This window comes from Sitophilus oryzae, unplaced genomic scaffold, assembly GCF_002938485.1.
Source record: "Sitophilus oryzae breed Bouriz unplaced genomic scaffold, Soryzae_2.0 scaffold_810_pilon_pilon, whole genome shotgun sequence".
NCBI classification, from domain to species: Eukaryota; Metazoa; Arthropoda; class Insecta; order Coleoptera; family Curculionidae; genus Sitophilus; species Sitophilus oryzae.
Window position 1 is genome coordinate 3108349 of NW_022147429.1, and position 18833 is coordinate 3127181.

At 30.8% G+C, this 18833-nt stretch overlaps 1 protein-coding gene and 2 long non-coding RNA genes across 5 annotated transcripts in view; 2 read left to right on the plus strand and 1 right to left on the minus strand.

The window, feature by feature from the left end:
- The window catches only part of LOC115888967 (neogenin), a 326830-nt gene that overhangs the window by 148975 nt on the left and 159022 nt on the right, over nt 1-18833 (plus strand). The window lies entirely within an intron of this gene.
- LOC115888969 lies at nt 605-13500 on the plus strand. Its single transcript, XR_004051345.1, has 5 exons — nt 605-775; nt 949-1152; nt 1610-1686; nt 2615-2830; nt 13201-13500. It is a non-coding gene; the product is annotated as an uncharacterized LOC115888969 (long non-coding RNA).
- Nucleotides 13889-15028, minus strand: LOC115888970. Its single transcript, XR_004051346.1, has 4 exons — nt 15015-15028; nt 14742-14950; nt 14401-14552; nt 13889-14322 (listed from the first exon to the last, which is right to left on the minus strand). It is a non-coding gene; the product is annotated as an uncharacterized LOC115888970 (long non-coding RNA).

An 18833-nucleotide genomic window follows, 5' to 3' on the forward strand; every position in this document is an offset into this window, starting at 1 on the left:
GGTGGTTCGCAAGTGCATAATTTGTAAAAAGGTGGATTATTCTACCCCTGGATTGATATTTCGGCGGTAAGTAACATTACGTCTTTCTAGCTTTAACAGTGGCGTCTCTACTATTTAGAACTATACGTAGATTATTACAAAAATGCGTATATTTTGTTATTAGATAGCGTTTTCGATTGTGAAATTAGAATTACACTAAGGAATTACACTCACATTCCAAACCGCTATATACCTATGTTTTAAAAATTGTGGATGTTATGGCTAATATCTGTACCAATAAAGCAGCTATTATAGGTAGTTAATACCTGAAATTTGAATATCAAAATCGCTATCGCTATTTTTCAAAATTAACAGGAAAATATAAAATAAAATAAAATCCAGATTTTCAATATTTCATTGTTACTGCCAGCCATACGCGTAGACGCGAGCCAAAAGGTATATTCTAACCTCAAATTTTCTCAAAAATAAATAATGAAGTGATCTCAAACATTTAGCCGAGTATCCGTACTTAAACAGTTAATACATTATTTGTAGAATATCAATCAAATTTACATCAATAACTTTAAGATTGGCGGCGTACCTAAAGGTACCATCACCATTTTACAATTACTTCAGACCAGAGCTTCAAGCACTCTTCAAGTAGGATTCAGGCTTTAGCTATTGTATAATTCTTCCCCTAATGTTGAAAGAAAACTGTTTTTGCGATCTAAATGGTATATTTGAGCTCTAGTTATTATTAGCAGGTTTTAGATATTAACCGTAACATATATTATAGGTAAGATTGATCCATTATTTATTTTTATTTATTATAAAGATATGTCTGTCCTACTAGGTTAATTTTGCCTTTTTTACCACATATTTTTATTTTACATATTTTATCAAATAGGTTTATTATACTTAATATATATTATGTATGTGTTGCATATGTAACCAATAGTATTTTTGTAGCTTTACTGTAAATACTGAGCGTAGACAGCGAAGCATTTCACTCTAGAGTTTGGAAAATCAATCAAAAGTGTGCAATCAAATTTGTTCTGATAAGTTTGATAAGAGCGATATTATGATCACCGAATAAACTGGTTGAAGGCAAATAAGACCAAATGCTGAGCCTCAAATAGATACTACCATTTTTGCTGGGGCCTTATCATGCAGGTAAAAAGCAGTGAAATACATTTTATCAGTTAATAAGTATTGTAACAATATTAGTATTATTTAGGCTAGGTTTTCTTCTAGTTCGCACTCCACCCAAAAAATATTTTACATAAATGAGCCTCCAGACCCGCTGAGGGACTGGCAGTTTGGCTTGTTCCTTGGCTGGCCTCTCAAATTTGTAAGAACATTGATAAAATATATTTTATACATGTATTTTAATATTGTTTACATACATATATTTTATATGCATGAGCTTTTGCTCTTTGCACTAGAAAATCTTCTTGTTTAAACTTCCCATGATAAATTTAATAATACCATTAGAAGGAAATTATTAGTATTTACGAAAAATTTAAAGAACAAAAAATATATTTTTATTTTATTGATATATATATATAAAATATATTTTTATTGTTATTTTTATTGAAAAATTAATTATTAATGTTTTTTTTGTTTACAGCATAGTAAGATAATTCTCATTTTCTGATCTTTCAATAGTTGGATATTTATTGGCTCAAGAAGTCCTATCAGAAAAAGGTAAAAATTATGTGTACATTATATACAGGGTGGCGCCTCTCATACGACGCGGAGGCTTCAAAGCGAATAGTGGTTTATATTGAAATGTAATTTTGGTAGCATATGTAGGATAATAGAAAGCGTTTTACAAAAATATCAAGAGTTCTGCGGAGTGTCCCCAGAAAAAGTTACGCATCAAAGTTTTTTTTTTGTAATTGTAAATAACACCCTATAAATTACATAATTGATTTTCGGATTCTAGGAAAGAAATAAAGGTGAGTTTCATTAAAGAAGCATATGTCTAAAATACTAAAATGTAAGGCTTGTCATATCACATTTGGTGAAAATAATGAATAAACTTTAAATTTCAGTAACAGCTACCTAAATGGTACTTTACACATTGTGTACTCATGCATTTGACATTTAAGCATTCTATTAATTGATGAATGCACACTGCAATTAAAAGATCAGAATAGTATTCTGCGTGTTCCATTTGAAATAAAAGAGAAACTTGCTTTTAAAAGTGGTCAATATTCAATATTAATTTTGTCACCCTGTATAACTGTTTGAGTCCTGTTGTAATCTGATTTCAAGTACAAAATTTTAAATATGTTAAAAACCTTACATTTTAGTCCAATAATGAAATTCACCTTTATTTTTCCTCATAGAATCCAAAAAATCAAATATTACAAAAAACAAAACTTTGCAATAAAAAACAAATTACATTACAAAAAAACAAAACTTTGTTGTGTAACTTTTTGGCGACACCTAATAGAACTCTCTATTTTTAAAAGCACATATTTTATACATTTATATGTTTAAATACTCTAAATTAACCTACATATGCCCCAAAATTTAATTTCAATACTAACTGTCGTACTCCTTGGTAGCATGAGAGGCGCCACCCTGTATTTTAAAGTAAAATTGTGCAAAAGATATTTAATTTCAGAAAGAAGTATGTTAATGAGGTATAATAATGATATTATGTAGAAATTTAAGTCTCATAAAAATTTGGGAACAAAGAAAATAAAAAATACATACTTTGCAAATGGGTCTAAGAAGATTGAAAAATAAAATAACATCAATGCATCAATTAATTGACTACTTAAAAGAAAAATCTTTGATAAGTGAATCATCTGAATTGACCATAAAGGTATAAATATAGGTATGCAGGGTGACATTTTAAAAACATAATGGTTATTATGTGAAGATCCAAAAAAACATAAAAATCGCTAAAAGCAATTTCTAATTGACCTGTAGCATTTTATTTAAAATTCACACAATTTAAATAAATGTACAGAATTATTTTATTTAAACAATTCAAGTTTGAGTCCTCGCACCGAGATGGCATTCTAAGTATTGTTATTATCTTTTATTTTTTTTACAAGTTTATTTCTGGATAGTTATTTCAGTCCGGTTGAAGTTGTTCGTCACTTTATTTCTGACGGTATAGGTATACCTATACCTCGTGCCTACCTTTATCGCTATATTGGTGGTTGAAGCCGAACCCGATAGAATTATCGGCGTTTTTTTTGGCATTTTTGAAATTTGTGTGAGCGGAGGTAATTTGTGTGAGCGGAGGTAAGACCTTTATTTTTTTACATAACGTTTCCTAATACCTTTTTTCTATTTGTACAGGGTTTTATTTTATGGTACGCATTTCTGGTGCCATTTTGTTTATTGTATCTGACAATTGGGCCACGTTTGTCCCTACAATATACACGTTGAATAACGGAGGAATCTCCTGAATATACAGCATTTTCCGATCCTGTCTGGGTGGAGACGTTTTAATCACGATCCAGTTCCAGCAGTTCACCACAACCAGCTTGTGACCAGAACGGATATAAAAGGCCAGATCATTTCTTTTTATATAATTTAAGTTCACTTTAATGCTTCAAGCCCTTCAGGCATATTAGATATTTTATTACTTTTAGAGTCACTTTGAAATATTTTATTCATGTTATGCATATTTCTGATATATACATAGTACAGTTTTTTTAATATAAAGAGTCCCTATATTTTGGTACCAAGATCGTCAGATTTTTTGCGGAATAATTAATAAAATATTAATATTCAGAAGCGTGCAGATTTAACTACCATCTTGAGTGATCTATTTTAATACACATACTATTTACCAACCAACATTTTCAAACATCAAATTATTCGTAGTCTTATTTTTATTCTAATTAACATTTAATTATTAATTATACTTAGTTGTTAGTTTATCTCAGCGTTTCATTTGTGTAATTCCTAAAAATAAGTAATACCTATATTCTGAGTTGATTTCTCAGTTCTCAACTTAGAAGTTTTGAAAGTAAATGGAAAACTGAGTGGCGCCTAGTATATTATAAAGACGTAATTATCACAATTTAATTTTCACTAGCTTACGACCCATTGCTCACCGGCGAACAGCTCCGTCGCATAGTATTAGTTGTTTTAATATTTTTTCTAAAAGAAAATTCTTATAAAAAAAAAACATTCCATCATTTTTTAATAACTTCTAATGCTACAAAATGGCGCCCAACGTGGGGCCTTGAGAATTTAAATTAAAAAAAAATAAAATTGTTTTACATCGATTTTTTTACGTCTTTATAATTTGGTTTATTATTTTTGCTGAGATAAACTAGACTATTTAATATTAACTTTGCCTAAAACGTATCTATTTTTATCTATTCAGTTCTGGACTTTAATTTCATATTTTTCCTTTTGCAAAAACAGGTATATTGTATTTTTCCTCGGTATCTGGTACTATTTTTCTATATTTTTTGGTATGGTATAGCTGTGATCTAAGTTATTCTGACGGTGAAATTGCTGTGTTTTTTTCTTTTCTCTATTTCTATTTCTAGTTTTTTCTGTCTATATTCTGTCTATTTTTCTATATATAAAATCTGCATAAAATTATTAATTACAAATTGTTTACCTAAAATTTTAACTAAATTTATAGATATTTTCATCGCGTGTTGTTTACCAGTTTTTTTTATTTCATACCAAATAGTTTTTTATATTGACATAGAAATTCTTTTTCTCCGACGTATTTTAACATTCGTAGTTTTATCAATTCTATTTAGATTATTTTCCTGAATATTTTTTGAACAGTATACAGGGTGGTCAAATAAAAAAAAATTATTTCAAGTCATTTTGTTTTTGTAATTGATTTATTTATTTTTTAATTTTAACTAATACTTATTTAGAATTTACATTTGTAAAATTTATTCAGTAATTATGGATTTAGAAAAGTTTAGAGTTAATCATTTGTTGGATTATGAGTTGGAGTATGAGTTAAATATTCGATTTGTTTATACTGAAAGGGGCGTTGATGATAAAAGAAAGATGCTTTCGAAACTTTTAAAGAAAGAACTAAACAATCCAGGTTCTCAAATTAATATGGACAGTTATAAAGTTGATTTTATGACGGAACAAACTGAAATTAATAAAAGTTTATCTTCTATTACAAGTTTAATTTCTGATTTTGAGGGTAGTTCTGCAGATAGTACATTTTTAAGAGTAAAATCTAGATTAGCTCATTTATCTGGTCGTGTAAGACGGATAGTAATTTCAAAGCCTAATGAGGAGGAAATTATTAAATTTAAAAATGAATCGTATGCTACTTGTTTAAAGTTAGAATCCGATTTAGATGAAAAAACAGTTTCAATCTCTAATACTCAAAATCTGAATGATAGTTTTGAACATAATTCTGTTGCTCCTATAGTCAATGTTAGTCCGGTAGTTTCTTGTTCCGCTAATAAACAACCAATTTCATCTTGGGGTATAAAATTTAATGGCGATTCGAAAAGCGTTTATTATTTTTTAGAAAGAGTATCTGATTTAGCTCAAAGCCGTAATTTTTCCGAAATAGAATTATTTAACTCAGCTGTTGAATTTTTTATAGGCGATGCTTTTGTTTGGTATCGTAGTGTAAGATCCATTGTTACTGATTGGCAAGGTTTAGTTAAAAGATTAAAGAACGATTTTTTACCTCCGTGTGCAGATGACGACATCTGGGAACAGATAAGACAGAGAAAGCAGAAAAGAAATGAATCTATAACTATTTTTATTGCTCATTTAGAGAACTTATTTTCTCGTTTATCTTTACCTCCAGCCGAAATTACTAAGGTTAAGTATATTCGTAAAAATTTATTACCTGAATATATTAATCAGTTAGCTTTGCATACTGCAGATAGTGTTAATGACTTGTCTATTTTGTGTAAAAGATTGGAAGAAGTCGTACAGTTAACTTCTCAATCTGTTTCTAAGAAAAATTCGCATTTATCTTATTTGGACGACTCACAGCCTAGTACTTCTACCTCTGTATATAAAAAGCAGTTTCATGATCGAAAAAACGTATCTACCTCTAACAAAAATTCTTTTAAAAATAACGTTCAGAAATCTACTGAAAATTCTAAGGACTCTAAATCTAAGATAATTTGTTTCAATTGTAATTTACCTAATCATACGTACAATTCTTGTAGAGAAAAACGTAAGTTATTTTGTTTTCGTTGTGGCGAGCCTAATGTTAAAGTTTCAAATTGTAGTAAATGTTCAAAAAACTAGTTAAATCACCAGTCATTGCAAGTGGTCGATTGCTTGGTGATGGTTCAACCACTAAAAGTTACTTTAATATTTTTGAGTGGAGAAAATGGCTTAAACATGTTTCAAATTTTTATAAAACACCATTTCATAATAACGAAATTCTACCATTGTTTTCTAAAAAAGTTAATGATAATAGACCTTATATATCAGTACGTCTTTTTGACAGGGATATAACTGTATTACTTGACTCCGGTGCCACTACCTCTATCATTGGAAATGAGGGTTTAAAGTTTTTAAATAAGTTAAAAATAAAAGTTCATCCTATCCAACATTCTAATCTTTATACCGCAGATGGCAAGGAACAAAAAGTAATAGGGTTAGTTGACTTACCTATTTCTATTGGTACTTGTTTTAGACTGATTAAAGCTCTTGTAGTTCCTTCTGTAACTCATTCTTTTATTTTTGGTATGGATTTTGTTAAATCATTTAACTTGATTATGAATTTTAAAAACAATAGTTATCTTATTCAGAATGATTCTATTAAACTAGATATAGTGGAGCCATTTTCTAACAGTTCTTTTAGTTCTAACTTGTTTTCTCTAGATGACTTATCTCCTTTTGAAAAAAATGAAGCTTTTAAAGTATTAGAATTATTTAAGCAGATTGATAGTGATAAAAAATTAGGCCGCACAAATAAAATTAAGTTAACTATAGATACAGGAGATAATCAACCTTTTAAAAAGAAACCTTACTTACTTTCTCCGTACATGCAGGACATTTTAAATAAAGAATTAGATTCTATGCTTGAGTTAGGTGTAGTCGAAGAGTCTAATAGTCCTTGGTCTTCTCCTACCTTATTAGTTAAAAAATCTAATGGAGAGTATAGATTTTGTTTTGATGGACGATTTCTGAACGCTATTACTAAACATGACAGTTTTCCTTTACCGCACGTAGATCGTATTCTATGTAACTTACGTAATGCTAAATTTATCTCATCTATTGATCTTCGTAAAGCATTTTGGCAGATTCCTCTAGACGAGGCATCTAAAGAAAAAACTGCTTTCTCTATTATTGGTCGTGGTCATTATCAGTTTAATGTCGTACCTTTCGGTTTGTGTAATGCCGCTCAGACTCAGCAACGTCTTGTAGACTCCATATTTGGTCCTAAATATGAACCTCATATTTTTTCTTACCTTGATGATATTTTGATTTGCTCTCCTACTTTTGAACATCATATAGAACTTTTAAAAACAGTACAAAAATTGCTTAAGGAAGCTGGATTAACTATTAATCTTGAAAAATGTAATTTCTTTAAAACCACATTAAAATATTTAGGTTTTATAGTGGGTAATAACTCTTTAGCTACCGATCCTGCAAAAGTTGAATCGATGACGAATTATCCTCGTCCTCAGACTTCTACTGAAGTCAAGAGATTTATCGGTATGTGTTCTTGGTATAGACGTTTTATTAAAGATTTTTCTTCTCTTGTTAATCCACTTAATGCTCTCCTTAAAGGTAAAAAGAAAAAGCAAACAATATCATGGAATGACGATGCTGAGGCTGCTTTTCTGGCTATAAAACAAAAACTTGTTAGTGCTCCAGTCTTATCTCAACCAGATTTCTCTCAAAAGTTTTTTGTTCAATCTGATGCTTCTGATGTCGGAATCGGTGGTATGCTTACACAATTTATAGATGGTGAAGAGAGGGTGATTGCTTATGCAAGCCGTTCACTTTCTAAAGCAGAAAGAAATTATTCGGTAACTGAACGTGAGTGTTTGGCAGTTATATTCTGCATAGAAAAGTTTAGACCTTGGATTGAAGGTACTCCTTTCACAGTCATTACCGATCATTATAGTCTGCTTTGGCTCAATAACTTAAAAACTCCTTCCGGTAAGCTCAGTCGATGGTTACTTAGGTTGCGTCAGCATACTTTTTGATTTGCAACATATAGAAAAGGTTCTATGCATTTAGTTCCAGATGCGTTAAGTCGTATTCCTTATTCTTCTCCCCCGATATCAATCTACCTGAGGTTAAATTATTTTATTATCTACAGATAACAGTTCTCTTGATCCATGGTACATTTCATTACGTGATAAAATTCAGAACGAGCCGGATAAATATCCACAATGGCGCGTAAAAAACGAAAAAGTATATAAATTCATTTCATCAAATAAATCTCATATTTTTAACAAAAGAGAATGGAAAATTTTAGTGCCTAAATGTCAACGTAACAAAGTTATTGATTCTTGTCATATACCTCCAACTAGTGCACATTTTGGTTTCCGTAAAACTTTGTATCGAGTACAAGAAACGTATTATTGGCCAAATATGAGATCAGATATTTTGAAATTTATTAGAAAATGTTTAGTTTGCGGTGCGCAAAAATGTTCAAATTTGCCTAAAATCGGTACCATGGGTAAAGAAAAAATTGTTGATTTACCTGGTCAGATTCTTTCTTTAGATTTTGTCGGTCCGTTTCCGCGTTCTAAAAAAGGTAATAAATGGTTGCTAGTAGCAGCTGATTGGTTTTCTAAATACACTTACATATTTCCTTTGAAGCATTCTAAATCAAATAATATTGTAGATACTATTGAAAACAACATATTTCTGATATTTGGTGTTCCTCAAATATTAATAACTGATAACGCTCCAAATTTTGCTAGTAATAATCTTAAAGGTCTTTGTGAAAAATATAAAGTTAAACAGTGGTTTACTCCCTATTATTCACCACAATGTAATTTTGTCGAAAGGAATAATAAAACCATAACTACTGCTATCAGATGTTATATTGATAAACATGAAGATTGGGATTTACACATACCTCAGATTAGACAAGCTATTAATACTGCAGTTCATGAAGTGACAGGTTTTCCGCCAACTTATTTGATGTTCGGTAGACATGTTCCTATATCTGGCGAATATTACGATTTTAGTATTAACGACCAATCTGTAGAAATATTGCCTGGTGATAGAAATACTTATGCTGAGAATTTGACAGAGTTTAGAAAGTTATTCGTTGAGATACGTAACAAGTTGCATTCTGCATATGAAAGAAATTTAAAATCTTACAATCTCCGGAAACGGGATGTTTCTTTCAACGTAGGTGATAAAGTGTGGCGTGTTAATAAGGTTTTATCTAATGCCGCCGACAAGTTTGCAGCTAAGCTCAGTCCTAAGTATATTTTGTCAATAGTTTGCAAAAAGCTCTCTCATTTAGTTTACGAGTTAAAAAATACAGATGGTTCTAAAGCCGGGAAATGGCATGTCAAAGACTTATTACCTTATCACGATCTTGACGATTCGTCAGATGAACAAGATTAATATTTTCATTTTCTTATTTCAATTTATCTTTTCTTAAGCTTTACCTATATTTTAATTACCTAAATTTTCTAATTTCTCTTTAGCATGTTTTTTGTTACACTTAATTAACTGTTTTATACTTACCTTACCTTCGAAAAAATTTACCTCTTACTTCTAGCAAAATATCTCTAGGATATTTACATTTTTATCTGTAACTTTATCTTTACTATCTGTATTATGAGTTATCTGTATTTTACTTCTAGTGTTGCTAAAAGAGTGAATTCTCTTTTCCATTTGAAAACTTAAAAGTTTTTTAATTATCTGAAAGTAAAATTTATCTTATCTTTTTCTTTATTTTTTTTTGTATCTTACCTTATAAAAGAAATTTTCTTTTATTATTTTGCTGATTTGACTCCTACAAAGTGTAGTTAGTTATTCAGTAACAAGCGATTTAAGCTGTTATATTATTTTATCTTACCTTTAACTTACCTTTTCACTTGAAAGTACAGTGATTATCTTACCTTTAGTATTTTTATCTTACCTTTACCTTACCTTACTTATTTTTTATCTTACCTTACCTTAGACTATTTCAAACTGAGCTTGGTGGTGCAAATTTGTAAGTATTATTGCAGATGTGACTATAGAATGGCATACTCGTTGAATAATGGAGTTTATAGTTGTTATAGGATTTCTTGTCACCAGAGCAATATTTTTGTTTTACAAGCAAATTTCATTAAGTCAGTTGATTTAGATCTAGCTATCTTACCTTTGTTTTTTATACCTTCGTTTGAGTGTTTTATGGGTGGTAATACTCATTATATAACGTACCTAGGACGTTTTGTTTTTCTCTTGTGAATTAGGCCGGATGACGATGGTGTCAGTAGCTTCGGACTTGTAGTCACAAACTGCTAGCGTGGAAGGATTCGTATTGGGGGTGTTTATTTGGCTACAGACATTTCGATGTACTGAGGAATAGTTGGGTGACACTACTGTGCGCAATCTCAGTTCCCTAGTGGGCAAGTCCGAGGGTACTGCTGACAACTTGGCCATACGAGTACCTACTAAGTTTAATTGATTTCCTAGTGCCATTTCTATGGTTTTCAGTTTGGTGGAAACTATATTTCACTCCCTTGATTGTGGAACATTTGGGTTACCTTTCTCTCTCTCTTCTCTTCCTTCCTTTTTTTTGGTTTTTGTTTTCCACCTTGGACATAGCATTTTTTGGTTTGGGTTGCGGAATTGTGTTCGGGGAAATGCCTGCCTTTGTGGAAGTTCTACTGAGGTTAGTAATCGAGGGACTTTCTACAGATGAATGTCGCGCAGTACTAGCTTGGATTTCACTTATCATCTCCAGAGTAGATTTATTTAAATTACTCCGAAATCCAGACCGCTTAGATCTTTTTTGACATTGGTTGGTTTTCTCTCGAGTGCTCTTCGGTTTATCCTTGCTGGGGAAGTGTTCTGTCCAAGTATCTTTGTTTGTGTTCGTATTTTTTTGTCGAAACATTTTTGTTTCTATGGTATTACCAAAGCGGTAATTTGTTTTTTACATAAGTTTTCACTATTCTCTTGGAATAGCGGTTTCTTATATTACCTCTAGCCTTCAGGCTTACTTTATAACTCATAGTTGTAGTTTTGTGTTATCCAGTTTTTTAGTAGACTTACCGATTTTGACTTAACCCGATTTTAACTTAACCCGATTTTGACCTATCTATTTTGACTCCTTGGTGGACGAGTGATACGCGTAGCTATCGAAGCTAAAATAACTGAATGACTACTAAATATTGTTTTTATTTTTTTTTTTCTTTAAGCTATTATCATTGGATAATGGTTTCTTTCGTAGTTTAGGATTTTTCTTTAATCAGTAGTTCCTAAAGTCTTTAGTACAGTAGTTATCTACCTATCTAAAGCTCTTTCTTGGTTTGTTTTATTTTCTCACCATTTATTTTTGATGATGTTTCTTGGTGGATTGTTTGAATAATGATCTAGGTGAACATTTTGTTCTCATAAAAAATTTAAAGTCTGTACAGCCTTTAATTTTTTCTTTTTGGAGAGAGGCAATGTAGCATTTTATTTAAAATTCACACAATTTAAATAAATGTACAGAATTATTTTATTTAAACAATTCAAGTTTGAGTCCTCGCACCGAGATGGCATTCTAAGTATTGTTATTATCTTTTTATTTTTTTACAAGTTTATTTCTGGATAGTTATTTCAGTCCGGTTGAAGTTGTTCGTCACTTTATTTCTGACGGTATAGGTATACCTATACCTCGATGCCTACCTTTATCGCTATATTGGTGGTTGAAGCCGAACCCGATAGAATTATCGGCGTTTTTTGGCATTTTTGAAATTTGTGTGAGCGGAGGTAATTTGTGTGAGCGGAGGTAAGACCTTTATTTTTTTTTACATAACGTTTCCTAATACCTTTTTTCTATTTGTACAGGGTTTTATTTTATGGTACGCATTTCTGTGCCATTTTGTTTATTGTATCTTGACAATTGGGCCACGTTTGTCCCTACAATATACACGTTGAATAACGGAGGAATCTCCTGAATATATACAGCATTTTCCGATCCTGTCTGGGTGGAGACGTTTTAATCACGATCCAGTTCCAGCAGTTCACCACAACCAGCTTGTGACCAGAACGGATATAAAAGGCCAGGATCATTTCTTTTATATAATTTAAGTTCACTTTAATGCTTCAAGCCCTTCAGGCATATTAGATATTTTATTACTTTAGAGTCACTTTGAAATATTTTTATTCATGTTATGCATATTTCTGATATATACATAGTACGGTTTTTTTAATATAAAGAGTCCCTATATTTTGGTACCAAGATCGTCAGACTTTTGCGGAATAATTAATAAAATATTAATATTCAGAAGCGTGCAGATTAACTACCATCTTGAGTGATCTATTTTTAATACATACTATTTACCAACCAACATTTTCAAAACATCAAATTATTCGTAGTCTTATTTTATTCTAATTAACATTTAATTATTAATTATACTTAGTTGTTAGTTTATCTCAGCGTTTCATTTGTGTAATTCCTAAAATAAGTAATACCTATATTCTGAGTTGATTTCTCAGTTCTCAACTTAGAAAGTTTTTGAAAGTAAATGGAAAACTGAGTGGCGCCCAGTATATTATAAAGACGTAATTATCACAATTTAATTTTCACTAGCTTACGACCCATTGCTCACCGGCGAACAGCTCCGTCGCATAGTATTAGTTGTTTTAATATTTTTTCTAAAAGAAAATTCTTATAAAAAAAAAACATTCCATCATTTTTTAATAACTTCTAATGCTACAGACCCTGTATCTCTTACCTTTTTGAGATTTCAATGCTTATAATTGTTATCTAGGACGCACTATAGATGTATATATCTGAGTGGCGAAGGGGAACTCTAATAATGTAAAGTTATCAGCCATTTATTAATTTAGTCCTAAAGCCATTATGCCAAAATCTGCCAAGATTCATTAACAAGTTTTAAATTTAGTTCTGGTCTAATTTTGTGAATGATACACTAATCCATATGACAGTGGCATAAATACGATTAATGGAAGGTTCTAATTTCCATGACAAGGCCAGGTCTAAATTTTAAAACCCTTTAGTGAATTTGGATGTGTCTAAAAAAGACTAATAATAATAATATTATAGAGATATAATATTAACAGAGATAATATATGTTTTTTTAGGCTTCCCTAGCTGGGCCAGCACAAAGTATTTTTGAAAGAATGTTAAAAGGACCTGCCACACAAAAATCCAATCCTCTGCTACTGTCCTTTGCTTTAACATTGTCATTTTATTCACCGAAAACATAGAATTTTATAAGGGATACATAAACTGGCCCAATATTTTTGATATTTTTAACTCTCAGAATGGATTTACAAAATATTCATATAAAAAATTATCAAAATATAAGAACAACATACTTTTTAATAATTTTGAAATAATTTAATTGTATATTATTGGACTTACTTTAAAAGAAAGGCCAATCATAGAGTCGCAAAGAAAAACAGCTTACAACATATGTATAAATATATGTAAAAGAAAGGCAATTATTAAAATATATTTTGACTAACTGGTTGAGGTCTACGTATACAAAAAACAAAAACGGAAGCTAATAATATATTCAATTAATGTAAAAATGAGAAGAGCATTGTGGGATTAAAAAACATACGATGGTGATAGATTGTCTAAAACTAATAGGAGTACTGGTATTGTAAGTACTAACCTTTCATTGTGTTTTTGAATTTTTTATTACTTTTAAGAGAATTCAATATAATTAGATATTTTTCAGTCTCAAACAATACTGATGGTTACAAAGAAACTGAAGAAAAGGGAAGATAGTAATTTACTAGACAAAAGGCTGTTCTTTTTTGTAATATGGAGATGGGGCAAAATTCAAAGTAGTAGTATTCAAAACAGAGAAGAACATAAGCTAAAGAAAAAAAGGGTTGCTTGTAGACATTGAAATAAAAAAAGAACAGTGAAGTTCTTAAAGAGAACTTATTTAATAATTTTAATTATTGTTTATATTCTAATGTAAAAACTGTAATGTATGTTATTTCTGAATAAAAGACATTTAATAATGATATTTTATAGAAATTAATACTCAAAAACAAAAAAAACAACAGCAACAATAGCAACATAAAAACATGTTTAGAATAAGTTAAAAAAATATTGCCCTAATCTTTCAAAATAATTTACTATTTCTCTTCTTATTAATTTGGTCCATATTTATTTCATCTAACGGCGGCAGCTCTTGTTCAGGTATCATTCTGGCTGTATTGTGTAGCACATTGAAACAACAAAATCTAAAAATTTAAGTACATACATTAAAATTTTTAAATTGTGTTCTATAATTAAACAGATATTTTTCTCACAGAACTCACTGTTGTGCAACAATAACTGACATTGTGGTTTGCAATTTTGGTCTTATACCATAAAACATATTGGAAAGTGGCGTTTCCATATTCCGATAATTCTGAAACATTTCTTCGGCTCTCTTTCTGCATATATCCCCTCAATGCATATGCACTATCACCTTATAACAGATAAAAAATATTTAAATAGAGTATATGAACCCTTTGAATATTTTCACATTTAATTTTAAAAAATTTCTTTCAATTCATCTTATTCGTAATATATTTCTAAATTGAATACCTACTCAAATATTTAAGGAATATATTTTATATAAATGATCTAACAATAAGTAAATATATGGACCACTAACCAAGCAGGATTTAATTTGAAAAGTCACCAGTCTCCAAGCGGGTCCTTAATACGTCCTTAATATCCAAAAAATGGTGGCTTCATGCAGAGACCCATGCCAACAAGCAATCATGTCTATTGTCTATAGTTTTATGACTAGCATTTCCAGTAATTTAAATGTCGGAGAAAATAATGCTTTTCTATTTCTAAATACCTCTCCATCATTACCCCCTGTAAAGTATAAGAAATCTTGTGCTGATAAATATTGAAGAAAATATAACATATAGGTACTTACCAGGTGAATGTTTTTCTTACATTGTGTTCCATCAACTATCCCTATAATCCAAGGAAACCCAAATATACTATAAAATTGTTCCTGCTCTGAAACTAGAGTTTCTTATTCAGGCATTTTATGAACTGATGACTAGATTTACTAGAATTCCAACTTTACCTCTCATTTTGATATTCTAGATTTTGTTCAATTAAACCGAGGATATATATTACAGTGTCATTTAAAAAGTCTCTGTCCTAAAGACTTAAGGAGGTTCATTTCTTGGAAATATGATTTTTCCTTACATTCACTCTTGAGGAAATCCATTTTCAATGAATATACCTACTGATCGACGTCTCTAAGATATCAAAAGTAATCATCGAACTTACGTAGAGGTATCATAATACACTTTTTAGCTTTCTCAAAGGAATATAATAAAAGTAATTATACTTCCTCGTAAAACAAATTTTTTGTGCCTTAGTCAGGTTAAGTGGCCACTAGCCTGGAAATGTGACCGCTTAATTTAAATATAAATTCAAGTTAGATTAAAGCATAGTTCAAGAAAATAAGCTAAACATAATGTTAAGTTTAGCTTAAAAAACTTGGTGCAAACGCCCCTACATTGTATATTATCGATATTACCACGTATATTACAAATTAAAATTTAAATTAAAATACACAAAATAACTTTTTACAATTTTGGATAAAAACACCACACCACCGTCACGCCACTGATGGAGCGAAATGACAGAAAGACAGACGAAACTCAACCGTGTTGTCATATTTATGTACCCATCTCTTTTTAACTCTCATAAAAGTGTCAAACCATGTATGATTCTAAAAAATTGAGTTTTATGAATGGAGTGTTCTGTCTACCTATATTTAGATGTCTTTGGTATAAATAATTTAATGCAAATGAAACTTTTTAAAGTTTAATCATCATCATCATCATCATTGTCAGCTGATTGAATCATTATTATGGTGTAGCCTCCCTCACATATTTAAATATTCTCTTTGTAGTTGGGTCCATTGTTGTCTATTGTTGGCTATGCGGGCCCAAGTTATCCCTGTAAATTTTCTAATATCATGGTCCCGTCTCAAGTTTGGTTTTCCTCTAGGCCTTTTAATTTATCGTGGGTACCATGTTGTAAGTTGTAATTTTTGTGATCCATCTGTTGTCCGTCCTTCTTGCCAGGGTCCTGCTTATTATCACTTAGAGAATTTGATTCTGTGGATGACATCTATTACTTGGGTCTTTTGTCGTATCCACTCTATTCTTTTACGGGTTTTTTGGCTATTTCCAGCATATTTCGTTCCATTGAGCGTTGTGTAAACTGCAGTTTCCTGATAATGTCTGTTTTAAGTGTCCATATTTAGCATGCGTAGGTTATGGCTGGTTGTACACATTGGTCGAATGTTTTCTTCTTTTGATTAAGTGACATTCTATATTTGAATATGATTGAGTTTCTTCCATAAGTACTCCATGCTAACTTAATTCTTCTGTTGATTTCTGGTAGTAGAGCTAGCTGTGTATTAGTTGTCCCAAATATATATATTCTTCTTCTACTATTTCCAGTGTTGTGTTATTTATTAGAATGTCTTTTCTGTCTACTAGTTCGTTGTATATTACTTTAGTTTTTGCTAAATTCATTTTGGGACCTACTTTATTGCTGGCTGTATTTAGTTCATTAATTTGTGCTCGAAGTTCTTCAGGACTATTGGCAATTAGGACTATGTCACCAGGGAATCGTAGATTTTTAAGATATTCTCCATCTGTCTTTATCCTTTGTTGGTCCAGTCCAGCTGACGGAAGATTTCTTCTAGTGTTGCTGTAAACAGCTTTGGGGATATCGCGTGTCCCTGTCGCATCTCATTGTCGATTGGGAACTGAATTCGGATGAAAACACTATTTGTAATAAATTAAAACAATAAACTTGCAGTTAAAAACACTATTTGTAATAAATTAAAACAATAATTTTGAATCAATAAGTAATTTCTCATATTTGTAACTAATCATATATTTATTTATTTAAAAGGTACATGAAACATAATCGCCTTTCGACAAACAAGCTTTTATACCAATATCGCTTATTGTTGACAGCTATCATAAATTTCATATTCGCTGGCAATACTTTGGGAGAAACATTTTTTTTAATATTTTTGAAATTATTAGCTTTGAAAAATGAGATGTAAATAAAAATCGTGAAAAACATGAAAGACCGCAAGAATTGCAGATAAAACGCTAATTTTACACTGGTCTTGGTCTTGCATAAATAGCAAGATCAAGACTAGTCTCGCTCATCATTATATTCGGCTGAACTTAATATGTAGTTGTTTTGCTTCATCAAATGCAAGTTTACTTCATTTTGTAAGTAATGAGATGTAATATTTGATATTGGCAAAGTTTTAAATTGCCTAAATAATAAATCGACTATATTGAGAAAATGGAGAGAAAAAAATATGTATTTTTAAACATTTTTTAATCGTTTTTATCTTTTTTATCAATCAAATTTGATTAGAAAAAGTCGAGGAGATTTATTGAACCTTGACAAATCGACTGTTTACGAAGAGAAAAGTTGAGAGAGCTCCGAGTCAGTTTTATTTCATTTATCATTTCGGTTTCGCGAGGCCGATCATCTCTTCTTCAGCCTCGTCTTTGTTTCGAATAAACGAAAATTAAGGCCCGTGAAAAGCCCGATCGTGAAAAATGGCTTTTCCGTCGATAATCGTCGGAAGTCGTCAGTAAATTGAGTGCGTCCGGATATACTAAACGGCTAAAGAATGATTGGATAGAATTTGAATTGTATTGCGACCCCTGAAGGAGATCGTCACTAGTCGATTAATTTATATTCATTTTTAATTGGATCATTTTAGTTTTTTACTGGATTCGACTTTCTAAGAAAACTTTAGTTGGCCATAAATCAAATATAGTAGGTATTTTAGATTCACATTTTCTGAATAATATTTCCAACTGAAAGCAACGCATTTCCAGTTATAGGGAAAACGGGTATCACAAATCTGATCATGAAATTATCAGATGTCTGATCTCTGAAATTTTCTGATCTGCTCGGAAATCTGATCTGAAATTATCACATCTCTGATCCATAAGATGAAAAGGATTTCAGTAGAGTTGGACTAAAGCGTGAATTAAAATTCACTAGTGATCGTGATTTTTTATTCGCTGTGAAAATAAATATCTCGTTCAAATTCACTTAATTGACGATAGGCGGCATGACGTCATATTCCAGGAGGCATTGCTAAACGATGTTTTCAATACTCCAAAGGCAATAAAACTGAATAATCTCGAAACTGGGTTTTCCGGAACCGGAGCTATTTTTGGAACCGGCAATTTCGGTACAGATCCTTTTAGGAACCGGGATTTCCCGTTTTTTTAAACCGAACTTTCGGTACTAATTAATGTTTGTTCAATGATGGTGCGGATCATCAGGAAGCAAGGGATGGTTTTCCAAAGTAACATCTAGACAAAACTTAAGATTTTTAATGACAATAATATCAAATTATTAGGTAAGCAGTCATGAGAAAATAACATGAACACAAGCAAAGGTATATGATACAAAATCTTAACCATCTAAGATTAGCTGATGACATAGTTCTAATTACCAATAGTCCTCAAGAACTACAAGTACAAATTAATGATCTAAATACAGCCAGCAATAAAGTGGGTCTCATAATGAATTTAGCAACAGCTAAAGTAATGTATAACGAACTAGTAGAAAGAAAAGATCTGGGTCTTTTCTGGGTTTTCTTTCTTGTAAATTTAATTTAATACCTATATTGCCATATTGTCAAGAAATTAGATTTTTATCTAAAAACTAAAAACAT